The 15,844-nt window shown below is 37.6% G+C and overlaps 1 long non-coding RNA gene across 7 annotated transcripts in view; it reads left to right on the forward strand.

The window, feature by feature from the left end:
- LOC123331512 overlaps positions 1-15,844 on the forward strand; it is a 277,777-nt gene that overhangs the window by 145,572 nt on the left and 116,361 nt on the right. For 3 of the 7 annotated variants that reach the window (XR_006548170.2, XR_006548173.2, XR_006548167.2), the window contains one exon: positions 13,015-14,141. The exons of the other annotated variants lie outside the window; for them this stretch is intronic. This is a non-coding gene — a long non-coding RNA (uncharacterized LOC123331512). Of the gene's footprint in view, positions 1-13,014; positions 14,142-15,844 lie in introns of those variants that run through there. 7 annotated transcript variants of the gene reach the window in all.

The following is a 15,844-nucleotide window of genomic DNA, read 5'->3' on the forward strand; positions in this document are numbered from 1 at the left end:
ATGAAGTGAAGGGACCAGATGCCATGATCTTTGTTTTTTGAATGTTGAGTTTTAATCTGGCTTACTCCCCTCTTTCACTTTCATCAAGAGGCTCTTTAGTTTCTCTTCACTTTCCGCCATAAGGGTGGTGTCATCTGGATATCTGAGGTTATTGATATTTCTCCTGCAATCTTGATTCCAGCTTGTGTTTCATCCAGCCTAGCATTTTGTATGATGTGCTCTACATATAAGTTAAATAGACAAGGTGACAATATACAGCCTGATGTACTCCTTTCCCAATTTGAAACCAGTCCATTGTTCCATGTCCAGTTCTAACTGTTGCCTCTTGATCTGTATACAGCCTTCACAGGAGGCAGGTAAGGTGCTCTGGTATTCCCATCACTTTAATAATTTAACATAGTTTGTTGTGATCCACACAGTCAAAGGCTTTAGTATAGTCAATGAAGCAGAAGTAGATGTTTCTCTGGAATTCTTTTGCTGTTTCTATGATCCAATGGAGCATTTGTGACTTAACCATTAAAATGTATTGAATTATTTGACATGACTCTTTGCTCAAAACCATTAACCACTTTGACCTGTTTTGTTTTTTTTCCCCCCTAAGATTTGAGGAGAGGCAGAGGAAATACTATAAACTCAATGGAAATAAAAATTGTGCATCTGACCTAAACCAAATATTTTGTTTTATAACTTCCAAGTTATCATTTTTCATATTCAACCTCACACGTATTATAATTGCACAAGAAATATAATATTAAGAGTAAATTTATAAATGTGATATAAAACTACTAAGAATTCCATCTTTAATGTTAAGGAACACTTTAATATTAAAGAACATTTTGGAAGTAATAAAGCCAAAGGATTGCTTGGAATTCCGACCTCTCAATTTTCAAGAAACCTGAAATCTGATGTAGTTTAAAAAAAAAAAAATCTAGAGAGTATATTTTCTGGTCAGAACTCTGAAATAGTCTGATATCAGATGGAACGTGTTAGAATTTTAAGGGAGCAGTGGGAAAGTCTGAGGGTAAATTGAAGGGGTGGGAAAAAGTTCTGCCAGTTACTCCTCTCAGCGACAGCTGTGGTGCCTATCCTGAGTCCAGCTCAGTGTAAATAAAGGGAATGCGCTTCTGTAGAATTGCCACCAATGCACTGGAGCTAAAGAGAGAGAAGGAATGCTTCTGTAAGGAATTCCTCCTGCTCCTCAAGACTTGGAGCTCTTTATCCACTTGCTAAAACTCTTACAATAAAATTTGTTTCTAAGCCTTGGACCACAGGGATTTTTATTTGGATGAAAGGAATCCAAGCCAGCTGTCAGTACTAGTCAACCTAGACCAGTGGTTCTTAGATCTCTATGCATATTTTAATCATTGGAAAGAATTAAAAACAAATGCTTGGACTCTACTTGCAGATATTCTGATTTAATTAGTCTGGAGTGAGGCCCAACTATTGATATTTTTTAAAGCTTTCCAAATATCAGAAAGAGTACTGGTTGTTGTCATGGAAGAGGAACAGACTAAACCTCCTGCCAATAACAATGGTTAAAGCTGGACAAAATGTAAAAGGCGAGCATTTGAAGGCATTGTAGAACAACTAAAATACAGAGGATACATTAAAAAAGGGTCTGATCCTTGAAAGAAGGGGAAAATACTAGGTAAGTTCAGTAGATACCAAACTCTTCCTGTGAGGACATCTCTCAAATCCTCTGGTTACAGATGAACCCTGTAGTAAGCAGCAGTCTCACTGGACTGAGGAAACAGAGAGCAATGTTGGAGTTTGTCAGGGACTGAAAACTGAGAAGAAAAATATCAGAGGAAGCCATAGAGAGGATAATCTCAAAATCTGCATAAAATTTCTTTCAAGTAGTTAGCTGACTCCCATTGCATACATAGGATTATACTGTAAAGAACTCAGAAGAAAAGTAAATCTTGGAGGATGAAGAGTGGCACAAAGACTTTAGCAGCTTCTAGACATACATAGATATTTTGGAGTTCATAGCCTACCAAGTTAGAGGGACTTGGTAAAAACATCCAGGTTTTCTTTGAAACCTCAGAAATACTATGCCTTAGAACAATGGGGAAAAAAATAAAGTGTACCAGTTCTCATTAAGCTTAATCCCCATCCTCAACAGCATCAAAGTGATGGGCTGCTACTCTTTCTTCTTGCCAAAGGAAATTTCATTTTTGGGGAAAGTAACTTCCTTTGGAGACTATAATTTTTTTTTTTTAATCTACAATGTCTAGTGTGCAATCAAAAGTTAAGGAGAGATTTGATTCTGCTCAAGTTGGAGTAAAATGGATTGCGGTTTACCCTGTCACCTGAAACAACAATAACATTTGAATAATATATAAGAAGCAGCAGCACTCAAGACATTGTACACCTGTCAAAGGTCAGTCTTTTTCTGAGAGATAGGAAACCAATGAGGTATACCCTCTGACTAAATGGTTCACTGCCTGGAGAAACTTTCCAAGCCAAAGCATAGGGAAAACAGACCTAAATAAAGTGCAGTGGCTTTGTTAAGTTGAAGAGACTTTACTATGATTCCAGGGAAGCCAAGTCAGCAAGAGATCACAGAGCAGAGCATCAGATAGGAGAGAGATGCAAAGAGAAAGTTCATTTTCATGTGATCCTCCAATATATACAGCAGGGCACTGATCAATGAATGTGTTGGGGGATACTTCCTGATTTTAGGATACAAAATATTAAGGGCTTCCCACATGGCACCAGTGGAAAAAGAACCTACCAATGCAGGTGATGTAAGAGATGAGGGCTGGATCCCTGGGTTGGGAAGAGTCCCTGGAGGAAGGTGTGGCAATTCACTCCAGTATTCTTGCCTGGAGAATTCCATGGGCAGAGGAGCCTTGTGGGCTGTAGTCCATGGGGTCTCAAAGAGTTGGACGTGACTGAGGCAACTATCCCTTTAACTTTTCAAAGTATGAGAAGAAAGAGTAGCTGAAGGTCTCACAGACCAAGAAAAATGACTGTTCCCAACAAAGCAGAAAGCCTCATAATGTGTGAAGGATTGGTTATGGTATCAAGATGGTATTACTTCAGTCCTAGGAAAATTAATTTAAAACTAAATGCTACTCTGCTATTGCTGCTGCTAAGTTGCTTCAGTCATGTCCGACTCTATGCAATCCCAGAGATGGCAGCCCACCAGACCCCCGTTCCTGGGATTCTCCAGGCAAGAACACTGGAGTGGGTTGCCATTTCCTTCTCCAAAGCATGAAAGTGAAAAGTGAAAGTGAAGTCTCTCAGTCGTGTCCAACTTTTGGTGACCGCATGGACTGCAGCCTACCAGGCTCCTCTGTCCATGGGATTTTCCAGGCAAGAGTACTGGAGTGGGGTGCCATCGCGTTCTCCAGTCCTGCCTAAATAAGGAAAAAAGGGAGATGCAAATATATTAAATTGTTTCAAAGTAACTACATTACCTCCCAGAACAAACTTCAAGCATAATTTCAGGAATTAAAAAAAGAAAAAAAAAAAACAAAACCAAGGAAAAAAAACTGAAATGTAAACTTCACAAAGTTATAGATTTAATGTTTGGGTTTTCCAAATTCATATGTTGCAACTTAACCACCAGTGTGATGGTAATAGGAGTTGGGACCTTTGGGAGGTGATTAGACCCTGAGGGCAAAGCGCTGTGATGGGATTAGTACCTTATAAAGAGACCTCAGGAGCTCCTTCACTAGTGGTACCATTTGAGGACATGGTGAGAAGATGCCCATCTATGAACCACGAAGTGGATCCTCACCAGACATTAAGTTTTTCAGTGCCTTGACCTTGGACTTCCCAGTCTCAAAAACTATGAGAGATAAATATTAGTTGTTTAAGCCACAAAAAAGTGAAAGTGAAAGTCGCTCAGTCATGTCCAACTCTTTGCAACCCCATGGACTGCAGCAAGCCAGGCTACCCTGTCCATCAACAACTCCCAGAGCTTGCTCAAACTCATGTTTATTAAGTCCATGATGTCATCCACAATCTCATCCTCTGTTGTCCCCTTCTCCTGCCTTCAATATTTGCCAGCATCAGGGTCTTTTGAAATGAGTCAGTTCTTCGCATCAGGTAGCCAAAGTGTTGGAGCTTTGGCTTCAGCATCAGTCCTTCCAATGAATATTCAGGACTGATTTCTTTTAGGATGGACGGGTTGAATCTCCTTGCAGTCCAAGGGATGCTCAAGAGTATTCTCCAACACCACAGTTCAAAAGCATCAATTCTTCAGCACTCAGCTTTCTTTTTGGTTCAACACTCACATCCATACATGATTATTGGAAAAACCATAGCTTTAACTAGACAGACCTTTGTTGGCAAGGTAATGTCTCCATTTTTTAATGTGCTGTCCAGGTGTGTCATAGCTTTTCTTCCAAGGAGCAAGTGTCTTTTAATTTCATAGCTTCAGTCACCATAAGCAGTGATTTTAGAGACCAAGAAAATAAAGTCTGTCACTGTTTCCATTGTTTCCCTATCTATTTGCCATGAAGTGATGGGACTCGATGCCATGATCTTTTTTTTTTTTTGAATGTTAAGTTTTAAGTCAGCCCTTTCACTCTCCTCTTTCACTTTCATCAAGAGGCTCTTTAGTTTCTCTTCACTTTCTGTCATAAGGGTGGTGTCATCTGCATATCTGAGGTTATTGATATTTCTCCCGAAATCTTGATTTCAGCTAGTGTTTAATCAAGCCTGGCATTTTGCATGATGTACTCTGCATAGAAGTTAAATAAGCAGGGTGACAATATACAGCCTTGACGTACTCCTTTGCCCAACTACTCCTTTTACCTTACATTTCTATTAACTCCTCTAATGGCATACAGACAGGTGGATTTGGCAATACAGATCAAAAACAATCCTTATGGACATCAATAGTATCTGAAAATGCATGACCAAATATATATATCAAAATTAATGGCAAAAGATTTTCTGGTCTCCTTGATACTGGATCCGATATTACTATTATTTCCAAACATTTATGGCCCAAATCTTGGCCTATACAGAGAATTTCTTAACAAATTATAGGAATTTTTCAAACAAAAATACAAGAAGTCTATCAAAGTACTCAAATTTATCCTTGTGAGGGACCAGAAGGCTAACTGGCAACATTATAACCTTATGTGATAGATGCACCCCTTAATTTAATAGGAAGAGATTTACTTATGCAATGGCAAGCTCAAATATATATTCCACACTTTTCCTAGAGGCCATCGCTCATTTGACAAACAATGCAATTATTAAAATAACTTGGAAGAATGACAAGCCTATTTGGACAGAGCAGTAGCCCCTTACAAAAGGGCAATTGGAGGCTACTCATGAAATTAAAAGACGCTTGCTCCTTGGAAGGAAAGTTATGACCAACCTAGATAGCATATTCAAAAGCAGAGACATTACTTTGCCAACAAAGGTTCGTCTAGTCAAGGCTATGGTTTTTCCTGTGGTCATGTATGGATGTGAGAGTTGGACTGTAAAGAAGGCTGAGTGCCAAAGAATTGATGCTTTTGAATTGTGGTGTTGGAGAAGACTCTTGAGAGTCGTTTGGACTGCAAGGAGATCCAACCAGTCCATTCTGAAGGAGATCAGCCCTGGGATTTCTTTGGAAGGAATGATGCTAAAGCTGAAACTCCAGTACTTTGGCCACCTCATGTGAAGAGTTGACCCATTAGAAAAGAGTCTGATGCTGGGAGGGATTGGGGGCATGAGTAGAAGGGGACGACAGAGGATGAGATGGCTAGATGGCATCACTGACTCAATGGACGTAAGTCTGAGTGAACTCCGGGAGTTGGTGATGGGCAGGGAGGCCTGGCGTGCTGCAATTCATGGGGTCGCAAGGAGTCAGACACGACTAAGCGACTGAACTGAACTGAACTGAACTGAAGGAACTCATAACAGGGCCTTTTTCACAAACGTAATCTGCAGTCACCCCCAATTATGAAAAAATAAAAAAGAGGGAATTGTCAGGGGACATTCAACTTTAAGGGATCCAATATGTTGTATTTTCTTCCTTTGTGTGCCATTTCTCAAGAACTCTCTGTCCCTTATCAGTTCCTGGAATACAGGAATAAGTAGAGCTGCACACAGTTCTCAGGACTGAGATCATGGGAAAGAGCACCTGCTTGGATTACTTTCAAGTGACTCTCTTCAGCAAACTTGTACTTAATAAGACTATCCATTTTGTTGCAACTAGTGGAATTTCATTCTTTTTAATGGCTGAGTAATCATTTTACTGAAGATATATAAGCATGCATTTCTGCTAATAAAATACCCTTGTTCCACTAGAGGCTTGGTTCCCCCGTGTCCTTATTTCTGTCTCCGGCTAATTCTTTGGAGCATGGAAACCTACCGAGCTCACTTTCTCACTAGGAGTTTCAAGATGCCCTGTGCCTTTGTGAGCGTTACAAGTCCTGTGTATGGGCTTTATTGGTTTTCCACATAACCTGAGGGATATTGCTCTTTCTCTCTCTCTTTTTTTCGACTCCAGTCCCCAGGTCCCGGTCTGTAAAAGACTGCAACAGGTGGTTTCTTTGCCACTGAGCCACTGAGAAAGCCCTTGGGTGCCCCTAGCTGTGACCATTTTTCTGAATTCTGTTTTTGAGGACTTTGGCAGTTTTGAGGAATACTGGTCAGATATTTTGTAGAATGCCCTTCAATTGGAATTTGTCCTATTATTTTCTTATGGTTAGACTTAGATTATGGGAGGAAGACTACTGAGTTAAAGTGCTTCTCTTAATCATATTAATCAAGGCCTCACAGTATCAACATGACTCCTTGGTGAAGTTAAACTTGATCACAAGCTGAAGTAGTGTTTTTGAGGTCTCTTCACTGTCAAGTTTTGTTTTTCCCTTTTCCAAAGTCTGTTGTTAGGGATCAAATTACTACATGCAACCCATGATCAAGAGGGGTTGGGATGACTTAAGCTCCCCTTCTGAAGGACAAAATATCTGCACAAATTATCGGAATTTTTCTCTAACATTATGTGTTTTTAATAGGAAGAAAAAAATTTACAGAACAATGTGTGGTTGGAGTAATTCCAGGGTAAACTCCATAAGCTAGGTGACTCTGTTCACCATTGAATATCTAGTTTCTACAACAGAATCTAACACATCAAATATGATTTCAATAAATTATATTGAATGCATTTTTGTGAAAAACAAAGCACAGAACAACTGTACTTCTTCCTAAGGTTCCAAGTCTATATTGTGTATTCTTATACTAATTATATATAGAGTTAATTTTGTACAGTTTATAAACTAGTCTTTTAAGCAAGATACCCCAGCATATAAGCTAAAAACATTTACATCACGAAGTAGAAAATGACTTCAGAAATAAACTTGTGCTTTTCTCTACTCAAAACAGAGGTCTCACAGGAATTCTGTTTCTCAACTTTAGGAAAAGCTCTCTCCATTGAGGCACATTTAGTATTTTCTGCTCACAAAGGGTGAACAATTCACTGTCCTTTCAAAATCTGGGTCTCTCTTGGTAGCACTTTCTGCTATTTAGGAAAAAGGGAATAAACAGCTTGTGCTATTTAAGGATTAAAAATTAGAAACTGACTAAAAAGTGTAAGATTTTGGTTGGGGGAAAAATTGTAATTAAACCTGTTCTGCTTTTTAAATACATTAACCCTTTTTGCAATAAAGCTTCACTGTCCAATAAATTTTTAAGCAAGAGGTCTTTGGTATTAAAAGTCAGGAGGTAATAATAGGAATTTGTGGGAAGAGAGTGAAAGAAAGTATCCTAGCTCTGGCTTCAGAAAAGCTAAGATTTGAGCTCCTCCTTCAAAGACATGCTTGGAATAGTTAGACCTAGGAGGTTCTGGGGAGAGGTCACTGGGAGTAGGGCTGATGCAGAGATCAGAGAAGTGCTTCATCAAGAGAATTCATCAGAAGCACCTGGCTGTGATGGGGACCATGACACAGACAGGGCAAGTGTGACACAGATAAGCCACCCATCAAACTTCTGGTCATAGCAGGACCTTGAGGCTTGAGTTTCTTAATGGTACTCTGGCAAGAGCCTCCCAAACACTCATGGGTTATGGAGGAATAACACCTGTGAAATGTCCATGGCCACTGATCATTGGGTGAGACATCTATCTTTATATATTCTTTAGAATATTTGAGGCTAGGCTGTCAAGGTGCAGTTTGTTAGCATTTGAAGTATCCTGATTAAGCATCTACATTCTAGAAGTAGCTAAAACAAAAGCCGCAAACATCACTGAATTTGTCTTTGAGATGTACATAGTTAACAGGGTATATTGAAATTAATTTTTCAATTGTCAAATGAATGTTGGAGTTAATGTCTGATGTTAATTAGACCTGTTGTACCAGCACATAAGCCTTTGTGACTAGGTTATGTGAATCTGGGCAAATGGGAATCTTTAGAGAAGGGCTCTAGATAAAAACTCAGTTCTGTCCTATTCTATTCACTTAAAAGAGGATCTATCTCCTAGTGTAATTTGAAGGTGACCTTATTGTTTCTTTAGTGTAGTTTCACACCTGCCTTTGAGCTTATAGAATAAGGTCAAATGTGGGAAATACATAGAGTTTATGTATATATTATGTATATTTTGTGCCTTTAAAGTGTTTACATGTGTGAAAAACTGGCCCTGAAGTTGCTTTCACTCTAACATTCTACCTGCTAGTGAGGGTAGGGGAAGTAAAACTTCTGCTTTCAGTTACCCACAGCCACTGAAGACTGCCTACGCTATCCATAGGGAATCTGACTCTCTAAGAAAAGCTAAGTTGGCACAGGTTAAGTTCCTAAATATGGATGTGAGTACTAGATTCTGCAAAGAAGCTGTGACACATTTGTTTATCTTGAAAAGGTCAGGAAATAAGGGAACAAATTCTATATCTAAACTTAGAAAATATGTAAGAAATAGCCCCAACTGTGGATATTTATGGTGCATGAAGGGAGGAAGAAGCAGATAAGGCCTTTTACTTTAGGGTTTTACACAGCAAATATATTTCTTTCAGATTATGTGTGTCAGGGTGTGTATATGTGTGTATATTATATGCATGTAAAACTATGGATAAATTTGTAACATATTAATTTTAGCTTAGAGTGATTTTTTTTCTTTTACTTGAGATTAGAGTGGGTACCTGATTTACTTATTTGGAAAGGTTTTCACTGTAGGTGTGAATTGTTATTAAAAAAGAAAAAAGTCAGCTTTCCTTTGTCAAATACTGCCAGTGAATTCTTTTTTCAAGTTTAAATCTACATCAAGTGATTTCTTTTATAGAAAAGGGTGTTACAAAGCCATGCATTAGATTGTACAATATCTGCCTGCTTGTTTTACACTGAATACATAGGCAATATTTTAATTTCCTTTTTCCTTATTAGACTTGAGTAAAGACACTTTGCATTAACAATTTAGAAGTTCTCTGTACTTATACAGAAAGTGAAATTAAAATTTTGTTGTTTTAACCCAGGAAACATTTTCTGAGTGTCTACTATATTACATTTATTGTGTGTGGGGTGGTTTGTAATGTAAGTTTAACAAATAACACTTCGATGCAATGACATCTCAGAATGGAACAAATTTTAATTTTTCCCCCACATAAAATGTAACCCTCAGTTTCTTCTTGATTCTTTATCATCTGGTTAGTTGCTTTTCTCCTGGATGCAAAAGCCTCACAGTTTCCACTTCTGGTGCTTTAGTTCAGTTCAGTCACTCAGTCGTGTCTGACTGTTTGCGACCCCGTGAATTGCAGCACGCCAGGCCTCCCTGTCCATCACCAACTCCCAGAGTTCACCCAAACTCATGTCCATCGAGTCAGTGATGCCATCCAGCCATCTCATCCTCTGTCATTCCCTTCTCCTCCTGCCCCCAATCCCTCCCAGCATCAGAGTCTTTTCCAATGAGTCAACTCTTCACATGAGGTGGCCAAAGTATTGGAGTTTCAGCTTTAGCATCATTCCTTCTAAAGAACACCCAGGACTGATCTCCTTTAAGATGGACTGGTTGGATCTCCTTGCAGTCCAAGCGACTCTCAAGAGTCTTCTCTAACACCACAGTTCAAAAGCATCCATTCTTTGGCACTCAGCTTTCTTCACAATCCAACTCTCACATCCATACATGACCACTGGAAAAACCATAGCCTTGACTAGACAGACCTTTGTTGGCAAAGTAATGTCTCTTCTTTAGAATATGCTATCTAGGTTGGTCATAACTTTCCTTCCAAAGAGTAAGCATCTTTTAATTTCATGGCTGCAATCACCATCTGCAGTGATTTTGGAGCCCCCCTCAAAAAACAGTCTGACACTGTTTCCACTGTTTCCCCATCTATTTCCCATGAAGTGATGGGACCAGATGCCATGATCTAAGTTTTCTGAATGTTGAGCTTTAAGCCAACTTTTTCACTCTCCTCTTTCACTTTCATCAAGAGGCTTTTTAGTTCCTCTTCACTTTCTGCCATAAGGGTGGTGTCATCTGCATTTATGAGGTTATTGATATTTCTCCCGGCAATCTTGATTCCAGCTTGTGCTTCTTCCAGCCCAGAGTTTCTCATGATGTACTCTGCATAGAAGTTAAATAAGCAGGGTGACAATATACAGCCTTGACGTACTCCTTTTCCTATTTGGAACCAGTCTGTTGTTCCATGTCCAGTTCTAACTATTGTTTCCTGACCTGCATATAGGTTTCTCAAGAGGCAGGTCAGGTGGTCTGGTATTCCCATCTCTTTCAGAATTTTCCACAGTTTGTTGTGATCTACACAGTCAAAGGCTTTGACATAGTCAATAAAACAGAAATATATGTTTTTCTGGAACTCTCTTGCTTTTTCGATGATCCAGCGGATGTGTGCAATTTGATCTCTGGTTCCTCTGCCTTTTCTAAAACCAGCTTTAACATCTGGAAGTTCACGGTTCATGTACTGCTGAAGCCTGGCTTGGAGAATTTTGAGCATTACTTTACTATATTGTGAGATGTGTGCAATTGTGCGGTAGTTTGAGCATTCTTTGGCATTGTGTTTCTTTGAGATTGGAATGAACACTGACCTTTTCCAATCCTGTAGCCACTGCTGAGTTTTCCAAATGTGGTGGCATATTGAGTGCAGCACTTTCACAGCGTCATCTTTTAGAATTTGAAATAGCTCAACTGGAATTCCATCACCTCCACTAGCTTTGTTCGTAGTGATGCTTTCTAAGGCCCTCTTGACTTCACATTCCAGAATGTCTGGCTCTAGGTGAGTGACAACACCATCGTAATTGTCTGGGTCTTGAAGTTCTTTTTTGTACAGTTCTTCTGTGTATTCTTGCCACCTCTTCTTAATATTGTCTGCTTCTGTTAGGTCCATACCATTCTGTCCTTTATCGAGCCCCTCTTTGCATGAAATATTCCCTTGGTATCTCTAATTTTCTTGAAGAGATCGCTAGTCTTTCCCATTCTGTTGTTTTCCTCTATTTCCTTGCATTGATCGCTGAGGAAGGCTTTCTTACCTCTCCTAGCTATTCTTTGGAACTCTGCATTCAGATGCTTATAGCTTTCCTTTTCTCCTTTGCTTTTCACTTCTCTTCTTTTCACAGCTATTTGTAAAGCCTCCCCAGACAGGCTATCTTTATTCATTTAATTCATGAGGAGAGAGATGCTCATTGCAATATACATGGTGCCACTCTCCTCTGTGACCTTGGGCAACTTATCTGATACCTAAGACCCAGTGATCTCTGTTGGAAATACATAATATTACGTATCTCTTATGTTCATTAGAAGATGTAAAGCTCTTAGTATAGACCATTCTCTTAAATGCATGTGTATATATGTAACAAGAGAGATAAATGGATAATCAAGTCTCTGAGGTTTTGACATTTTACTGTTATTTTAATAAACTAATATTAAACTAAATTTAACATGTAAAAATAATTAGGTATGAAAATGTAAGAATTTATTAGCAATTAAAAAACACCTAAAGTTTGTTATATTAAAAAGATTATAAACACAGAAATTCATTTTTAAAGCCAAACACAATATACCTCATGTGTAGTATAGTTTAACTCCCACTGTTGAAAAAATGAAGACATTTTCAGTTACACATATTTCTATTTCCACAGCTCTGTTTATTGATTTTTTTTTCTTATTTCGAACTTGAGACCTTTAATATTGGTATTCTAGGGCACTGTTTCTTATTTAGAGCCCTAATGGTGACTTAGACAGTAAAGAATCTGCCTTCAATGCAGGAGACCCTGGGTTCGATCTCTGAGTTGGGAAGATCTGGAGAAGGGAATGGCTACCCATTCCAGTATTCTTGCCTGGAGAATTTCAGGGACAGAGGACCCTGGTGGGCTACAGTGCATGGGGTCCCAAAGAGCTGGACATGACTGACTGACTTTCAATGTTTTTATAATACTGTCTCCAATTGAATTTATTTTAATTCATTTCAAAGTTGTTAGGGTTTATTTCAAAAAGCTTTTCTAAATGACTAAATCATATAAGATTACAGTTTCATGCTTATGTGACAATATATGTTGTTTTATGCTTAAATGATGGTTTAACCGATGTGTTAATCAGTATAGACTAGATTTTGCTACAGTAGCAAAGTGTGGTCTATTTGTTTCATCTGTTCTTTGTTTCTCTGTCTTTTTTTTTTTTTTTCCTCCATTTATATTGAGTATTTTTGTTTTTTAGGTATTTCCTTATTATATTATTCTAGTAGTTATTTTTGGATTGGTATTATCTATATTTTAATTATCACAGTCTACTTTGAGTGATGTAATATCACTTGAGATATAAGAAATTAGCAGTAGAATGTTTTCATGTCTCCCTTCCAGCATTTATGCTATATTTTACACTTTTACTTTGGCGTGTGTTATAAACCCCCAATGCATTTCTATTGCTTATTGTATTAGTTTCTAATGGCTGCTTAACTAATTATCATAGAGTTAATAACTTTAAACAGCACAGATTTATTTATTATGTTACAGTTATGAAGGTGAGGAGTCCAGAAATAGGTCTCAGTAAGCTAAAATTCTGGAATTAGCAGGCCTGTGTTTCTTTTGGAAACTCAAGGGAATAATCTATTTCCTTGTCTTTTCCAGATCCTAAAGGCTGGCACACTCGGATCACAGTGCACTTTGAATTCAGCAATAGTTGATCAAGACTTTCTTATACTGCATCAGTCTGACACTTTCACTCTACTGCCTTCCTCATTTACTTATAAAAACCCTTCTGATAACTTTGGGCCTTCTTGGATAATCCAAGATTATCTCTCTATGTATCTCAAGCTCATCTCAAGATTTCATCTGCTCTGCTTTTGCATTTTGAAAAATGTTTCACATTTGACTGGAAATATATTGTTTTGCTGGATAAATAATTCTAGATTGACATTTACATTTGTCCTTTAAAGATGTTTCTCCACTGTTTTCAAGATTAGATTGTTTCTGGTGAGAAGACATCTCTCATTCTTACCTTTGTTCTTCTGTACACATGTCTTTTTCTGTCAATGTAAGATTGTTCTTTTATCATTGGTTTTATGATGTGTTTTGGTATAGTTTCTTTTTCCATATTTCTTTTGCTTGAGTTTTGTTGAGTATTTTGAATCTGTGGGTTTATTATTTTCACCAAATTTGGGGGATATATTTGAGATTTTTTTTTCTGTGGATACATTTTTTTCTCTGTCTTGTCTCTTTAAGGATTTCCTTTCACATGTAGATTAGATCTCATAGAACTGATTCTCTTTTCAATTTTTCATTCTTTTTGTTTCTGGGTTTTGTTTTATGTATGTTTTATTCATGTATTTTCAAGTTCTCTAGTATTTCTTCTGCAACATCGTATTGGCTTTCAATCCTGTCTACTGTATTTTTTCATTTTAGATGTCATAGATAGTTGGTGGATTTGGATGTGTGTATCTGTGTTTGTGATTTGTGGATTATCATGTAGCTGAGTTCCTGTTTTGCCTGGATTCACACGGATGAAATTGCACACAAGCAATCATGAAATTTTTGTTGATGCTCAAATCATTTTCTTAATCAGTTGATTAAGATTACTGTTTTCTTTATATTAAAACCAACTGTATGTGGTATTATTTTGTGGGTACTCTTGAAAAACATGTGGCATTCTAAATGTGCCCCCCCAAAAGCTTAACACCCAAATCAATGTGTATATTACCAGTTTTTCTTCAAAGTTTCAAGATCATCATGAAAATAAATTATAGTTTTCACCACTAAAAGTTTGATATGGGTTTTTTTTTTTTTTTGGTCTGTATTTAGCATGTTTAATCCATTTCCTAACTTCTTAAACTTATCAAATACAGTTATAATGACTGCTTTAATGTCCTTGTATACTAAATCTGTCATTGATGTCTTTTAATTATTTCAATTATGATTTTTCCTTGTTATAGACTATAGACAGCTGCTTCTTTGGATGTCTAATAATTTTATTAGATTCTAGACAACATCAGTTTTACATTGTTGGGTTCTATTTTTGCACTTTTATCTGTATTCTTGAGCTTTGTTTTGGAACACAGTTAAATTAATTGAAATCAGTTTGAGTCCTCAGGTATGGCTTTTAAGCACTGATAAGTAGTAACAGCATAATGTTTACAGCTAATTTTATCCTTCTAGTAAGGCAAAAGCTTTCTAAGTACTTTGCCAATGCTCAAGAGAATTATTAAATTCTATACTCACACTGGTGAGCAGCCAAGTCTTGACTGGTGCTATAGAATCAGTTTTTGAACTCACTTATGTGATTTTGGCAAGAGGCTTCAGTTCCTTGCTGACCCTTGGAAAGGGAACTCAGTTTTATACTACATGGGCATTTGCACAGACTGTTGGAGTGTCCTCACTTCATCGAAGGTAGCTTTCTCCATGTGGCAATCTGAAAAAGAGCATTATGGAAGCCATGACACATCTCTGACCTACACTGGAAAGTGATACACCATCATTTTTTCCAGAGTCTATTCACTGAATGCAAATTATTATCAATAGCCCACACTCAAGGGACAGTGATACTCTATAAATGGAAGAGAATCTATTTATTTGTGTACATAATTTAGAACCACCATAGTCAGGCTTCTGAACTCCAAGTAATATTTATATTTTTCTCACATGCAAAATGCACTTACATTCTACAAGACCCCCCAGATTTTCATCCCTTCATACCCTCAGTTTAACGTACAAGTTGTTGTCATCTAAATTAGGCCGAGATATGGACGAAGCCCACTTTAGGTAAAGTTTCCCATGGATAGTGTCTTCTGAGTTGAAGATCTGTGAATTAACAAAAATAACAATCTTCCCCTTATGAATGCATAATAGTCAGGGGTGGGACAGGTGTAGATAACTCAAGGAGAAAGAATATATAAGAATTTATGGACATATTTAAAAACTAACACACTCCTGAAGAGTTATCTTTTTATGTTTATGAAAATTTTTGACATCTTATTTTTCTTTCCATCTATAAAGGTAAAATTGATAAACCCTTTGGAAACTCCCCCATCTAATGAAATGTGTTCATCATACTTGACATCATGCCTCAGATTCAATAATTTACTTCCTCTGGCTCCTTTTATATCTCTATTTTATTTCCTCTCAAACCTAGGTTCTGTATGAATAGGCAGGATTTTATCAATTCACCTCCTTTTCCTGCCACTATTACTGTGAGTAGCGGTAATCAAAATTAACTCTGCTTAAATACACTAGCACCTCTCCTTTTTCCTTTTGGCCAGCCATATTCAAAGAATATGTCTGGAGATTATGCTTCCTTCTGTAGATAGTGCTATCAGTAAATTTTGTCTGAATCCTCTTGATTTTTCTATTTTATTATGTATTGAAGTAGGAGACTCTGTGATCTCATTTAACTTGTCTTTACTAAGGAAGGATCTCATGGATCTTAAATGAAAGGGCCTAGAACTGGTTCAGGGCCTGAGCTTTA

The sequence above is a fragment of the Bubalus bubalis genome, chromosome 2 (genome assembly GCF_019923935.1).
Source record: "Bubalus bubalis isolate 160015118507 breed Murrah chromosome 2, NDDB_SH_1, whole genome shotgun sequence".
Lineage (NCBI taxonomy): Eukaryota > Metazoa > Chordata > Mammalia > Artiodactyla > Bovidae > Bubalus > Bubalus bubalis.